Source organism: Triticum dicoccoides, chromosome 6A (genome assembly GCF_002162155.2).
Source record: "Triticum dicoccoides isolate Atlit2015 ecotype Zavitan chromosome 6A, WEW_v2.0, whole genome shotgun sequence".
NCBI lineage: Eukaryota > Viridiplantae > Streptophyta > Magnoliopsida > Poales > Poaceae > Triticum > Triticum dicoccoides.
Genome location: NC_041390.1, coordinates 174,201,703 through 174,207,702, shown reverse-complemented (window position 1 = coordinate 174,207,702; position 6,000 = coordinate 174,201,703). Strand labels below are relative to the sequence as shown.

Below are 6,000 nucleotides of genomic sequence, written 5' to 3'. Positions count from 1 at the left end.
AAAGATGACCCTTGAGTCTGCAGAACCCAAGGAAAGGTGGTAGGTTGTTAGTGCAAATGGTAAAACCAAGGTTGGGCATTGTTGGAGGAGTTTTATTCAAGGCGAACTGTCAAGGGGTTCCCATTATTACCCAACCGCGTAAGGAACGCAAAATCCGGGAACATAACACCGATATGACGGAAACTAAGGCGGCAAGAGTGGAACAAAACGCCAGGCATAAGGCCGAGCCTTCCACCCTTTACCAAGTATATAGATGCATTAATTAAATAAGATATATTATGATATCCCAACAGGTAAACATGTTCCAACAAGGAACAACATCTCCATGTTCCAACAAGGAACAAACTTCAATCTTGACCTGCAACTAACAACGCTATAAGAGGGGCTGAGCAAAGCGGTAACATAGCCAAACAACGGTTTGTTAGGACAAGGTGGGTTAGAGGCTTGGTTCAACAATATGGGAGGCATGATAAGCAAGTGGTAGGTATCGCAGCATAGGCATAGCAAAAGAGCTAGCAACTAAGCAAGCAAAGATAGAAGTGATTTCGAGGGTATGATCATCTTGCCTGAAATCCCGCAAGGAAGAAGAACGAGTCCATGAAGAAAACAAACATACGTAGGCGAACGGGTCCTCACAAACGCGACGTTATCGGAACCAACCCAAAGAAGCAACACCGGAAAGAAAGCAAACAATATAGTAAAACAACCATCACATAATCATGGCACGATGCGCAATCAAGTATGATGCATGTCCGGTTTAAAGAGGCATGGCATGGCAAAGTGCACAAGCAATCCTACAAATTAAGTGGAGCAAATATGGAACGGGTTGCATATTGACGGAACACCACATCAATTATTTAGTTCCCTCTCGGTTATGTACCCAACAATATTAAATGTTGTCAAACATGGCAAGAGGGTGAAGCAAAGTAAAACTACCTATCTAGTCAAGGTTAAATGAGGCCGGAAGCAATGAACAACAATTCCGGTAAATCCCCATATGCATATATTAGGTTTGGTACTGTTCTGCCCTAAACATAATTTTAGAGTTAATAAACATGCAAAACAAGTACACCATGTTAAACTAGGCATTTTCTACCCCAAATGCATATAAAGTTTGTTAGGTTTGGAGCTACGGTTAAATAGTTATGAATTAAATCATTTTAACATGGCATAGGGACAAATTAAACAAACATCATTTTAAACATCTTAAACATGGGTGAAAGTTGCATATTATTAAACTAGACAAAATTCTAGACATATTACATATAGAGATCATTTTAATCTGGTGCATGATTAATTAGTTATTAAGTGCATGAACTTGAAGGGCTTTTCTGTAAAACTGCTTTCTCTGGAATAACAGCTAAATTCCCAGATCTGAAAAAAAACACAGCAGGCTGAAACTGGGCGGACTGGGCGCTTACCATGGGCCAAGCCCAGTTAGTGAGGGAGGTTGGCGACGGCCTCACGGGCAGGCCGACTTAGGCGCGCAGCTGGCCTCACCATGGGCCTCGGCCCACTCGGTAGAGGAGGGAGGCCGGTAGGTCACGCAGCTGGGCCTCGCTGGAGACGCTGGGCCGACGTGGTGGAGCGGTCAACACGGGCGCTAGGCTTGCTCCTGGTCGTCTCCTCGCACGGGCACTCAAACCAGGAAGCGGCGGCGGGGCACGACAGCGGCCACGACGGGTCTTGGCGGAGGGGTCTTGGGGCTCCGGCAGCGCCGGAGACAGCGAAGACGGGCGGATCCAGGAAATGGCGGTGCGGACGAAGCTTAGGGGCGGCTCGACGGGCATCCATGGCGGGGTTCCCTGGCAGCGGTGGCTCCTGTAGAACGGGAGAGAGGGAGACGTGAGAGGAAGGAGACCGCAACGGGGAAAGGAAAAGAGGAGGGGCGCGAGGTAGATAGGTGCTCTGCTCCGGCGAGCTGGCGTAGGGAGGTGCTGCTCCCGATCCGTCCTGGACGGAGGCACGGGAGGAGACGAGGCGCTCGGGCCTTGCAGCGTTGCACGGGGCTGCTGGATCCAGAGCCTCTGCGGGATGAACTGGGGCGACGGGGGCCGTTCGATCTGAATCTGACGCTCCAGATCAACGGTGGGGAGCTGCAACAAGTTAGTTGGCTGTGGTATGGTGGATCTGGTGGTGCGAGGTGGCGGCTGTGGGCTGGCCAGGTGCGGAAAACAAGGGGCGGCGGCGGCTGCACGGGAATGGAGGGCTAGTGCTAGGTTTAGTCCAAAATAGGCATGAGGTTGGACTATATATAGAGAAGAGGGGAGTTTGGATCATCCGATTAAAATTGGATGATCGAGATAAAATAGGTTAGATGGACCAAACAAATAACCGAAGATATTTTAGAGATGTTTTGGGATGATCCGGAACCAACGGTGACGACTGTCCGGGTCGGGTACGAGACAACTTTTCGGGCGCGCGCGCGAGGAAGGCCGCGGGCTGATGAGAGAGCTTAGGCTAGGCCCGACGGTAGGTAGTGGACTGTGCAGAAGGCCTCAGGCTGAGAGAAGAGAAGAGAGAGAGGCCCGGCGACTGTTTTCGGAGATCGAAAACGTCCGATGTTAGACCGGCTTATTGCCGCTATAGTTATCCGTTGGGGCGTCAAACAAACTCCGAATGCGGTGAAACTTGACAGGCGGTCTATCTACACTATAATAAGACCACACGTCAACTCTCATCCCATTCCGAAAACATTTTCTGACCACTTATAAAATAATATTTCGGACGTGCCGCGGGCGCGTGCAAGTATGTCTGGGCTCAGAACGGACAACAGAAGAAATTGGAAGAACCCGGGCGAAAATAAGTTTCAAAAAATGATGATGCAATGCACATGATGACATGATAAGATGCAACACATAAGAAAATGACATGACAACAACAACGAATAACTGACGGACACCTGGCACATCGGTCTCGGGGCGTTACACATCTGGACCGCGTTCGCACGTGTTAACCACTACAAATACCAAGCTTGGTCGGAGTTCAAAGTCAAGTTCAAGAGGCGCGTGTCCGCTTATGTGGCTGATTGGAAAGATCCGATCAACCTCGACTCAAAGGACCGGGCTCCTGGCTTAGGAGTTGATGACACCGAACCAAAAGGCTGGGCCCAAAGATACTGCAAGGTTAAAGACAATATCCTTCAGCTGTTAACTGCAAGATGGTTCGGTGTCGGATTTGGGAACCCTCATTAGCTCCAGTCAGATCAGGTAACACACAATGGTAAGATCTACCACCTCTCCCCCTCTTTTACATAGTAATTTCTGTTTATTTACACTAATAAAACGTAAATCAAAACCATTAAGTTTTCCAGAATTAAAAATTATCTCTTAAATTGGATGGTATACACCTTTTAAATAGGCTTTAGTTTTTTTGTGTGAATAAAAATAGGCTTTAGGTTGATCGGGAAGCACCACAATATGTGTGTGTTGCTCAATGATGAACATACTCCCTCTAGTCTAGTTCTGAAGAAGCCCCCATAATGCAACTTTTACTGCTTATTTTCGTTAACTATAAAACTCTTCAAATCTATACGTACTTCTTTAAAATACTTTATGAGAGATAACCTTTATTTTTATTATACATCATTACTGTAAAGTTCTTCGAGACAATATTTTTTTGAAAGTACTTTATGAGATAAACCTACACATTGTTTGCACATTTCCAATCCAAAAATATTATGAAATATAGTGAGTCAAAGTTTGGAAAAAGTTAATTAAACCCATGCCTAAACCAATAACTTTTCCAGAACTAGAAGAGGGAGTATAATAATAACCTGAGAGCATTTTCCCTGTCGATGGTTAGCAGTTTGTTTTCGCTATTCAAGCTCTTGCTGTCCTTCTTTTTCCATCTTGAACTGTTAAGAACAGATTTATGTTCATTGTGCCTTGATACTCAGCATGTGACACGGTGCTTTAATATTGGTTCTTTTGCTAAAATTGGATGACTTCTTTTCCTTGAATGATTTTGGCTTAACAATTGGACTTAGATCAGTTGAATTTGTAATGCTTAGCTGGAGCACAACATGAAGCCTCTTTATTTTATTTTATTTTTGGGTCTGTGTGGGCTCGAGTACTAATCAGTGAAAGCTTCACACAAATGATTTCAAATCTTGTTTGTTGATTGAGGTCCATTTCTTAAGTATCTATTGGCTGATCCTTATGGTTGTTTGGCTTCTATTCTGAAACTATTTGATTGAGATGCTGGTCTACACTTTGTTGGCTTTTCTTTAAAAAAATGAATCTTGGTTTATGATGCAGGTAAGCTTTGGCTTATATGGTTTTGTTCCAGTTTTGACTTGTTTTAATTAGCTGGAAACATCTTTGGAAAAAGTCTTTCTTGATATGGAACTCATACATCAAAATGCATCTCCAATGGAGAATGCGACATTGTCAGACTGATCTTGCAACTTGAACATGTGAACGAGTGTATTGAAATTACCTTTGCTGCCTGGTTTCTACTGATTCGAAGAAACGGGTTCAGCATTTACCCATGGCTGAATACTGTACAACAGTTCTTTTCATTCGTCTCTCCAAGAGACTCCTTTTGAGGCCTTATATGTGTCACGTGGGGCGCTGCGTACAGGCGCGGGTCGCGCGCCCAGGGGCAGCAGCCGACGGCCACAGCTGGCGAGGCATGATCGGGACAAGGAGTCCTGATCCTACGTTGGTTCCTAGAGTCCAGGAGTAGTTAGTTTCCTAGTTTGTTAGGAGTCCAGGAGTAGTTAGTTTCCTAATTTGTTAGAAGCCCATAAGGCCTTTATATATCCTGTAATCTGCACCCTTGGACGCACGCAATAAATCATTATCTCCTACCTCCTCCTCTACTCCTAATCTCTTCTCCTGCATCATTGAGCAGTTAGGCAAAAACTCTAGCGCTCCTATCAACCGAGACTACGAACTACGTAGTCGAGGTCTTGCTGTCTTGGGCACCGAGGTCCTTGACAACTTGGTATCAGGTTTCAGGCGATCCTCTTCCTCGTCCGCGCTCCATCCGCAGCCCGCCGCCACCCCTGCGTCCGTGCCAAGCACACCTCCATCGCCACCATCAGCCGCCGCCTCGGTCACTTCCGGCATGGCAGAACCAACCACCGCTGATCTGGCCACGATGATCGAGGCCTTGACTGCAACGGTGGCGTCCCTGCAGACGTCCGTCGCCGCGCTCTAGAAGGACAAGTCCACCTCCTCGTCGAGCGCTGCCGGCGCCCATGATGGGCAGCACCACAATGATCGCCCGCCCCGGTTCCAGAAGATGGACTTCCCCAAGTTCGACGGCAAGTCAGATCCGCTCGCTTTCCTCAACAGATGCGAGTCCTTCTTCCATCAACAACGGATCGCCGAGGAGGAAAAAGTCTGGATAGCGTCCTACAACCTTGAGGGTTCTGCCCAGCTGTGGTACATGCAGGTCCAGCGTGACGAGGGCACTCCGCCGTGGCGCCGCTTCTCCGAGCTGCTCAACCTCCGCTTCGGGCCACCTCTACGCGCTAACCCGTTGGGCGAACTAATGGCGTGCAAGCGCACAACATCCGTAGTCGACTTCCAGGAGCGGTTTGAGGCGCTCCTGCCCCGGGCAGGCATCTTATCAGAGACACAGAAGGTTCAGATCTTCACCGCGGGACTCCAGCCAAACCTCAGCCTCGACGTGGAAATCCACAACCCGCAGTCCCTCGCCGTCGCCATGAGCCTCGCCCGCAAGTTGGAGCTGCGCGACCAGTGCGCGCTCACCTCCGCGCCACCGGTGCGTTTTCAGCAGAAGGGCATCCTGCCGGCGCCCGTACCACGCCTCGCGCCCCCCGCACCGGCTCTACCAGCCGCACCCCCTGCTCCTAGTCTGCCGGAAGGGCGCCCAATCAAACGCCTGTCACAGACAGAGATGGAGGAACACCGTCGCCTGGGCCTATGCTTCAATTGTAATGAGAAGTTTGGCAGGGGCCACAACCGCGTCTGCCAGCGCATCTTCCTCCTCGACCTGACGCCAGACGACGACGACGACACGGCCTCC

General features: G+C 48.6%; 1 pseudogene; it reads left to right on the top strand.

Moving 5' to 3' along the window:
- LOC119315779 overlaps positions 1-3,206 on the top strand; it is a 6,156-nt pseudogene extending 2,950 nt beyond the window's left edge.
- The last annotated feature ends 2,794 nt before the right edge of the window (positions 3,207-6,000 follow it).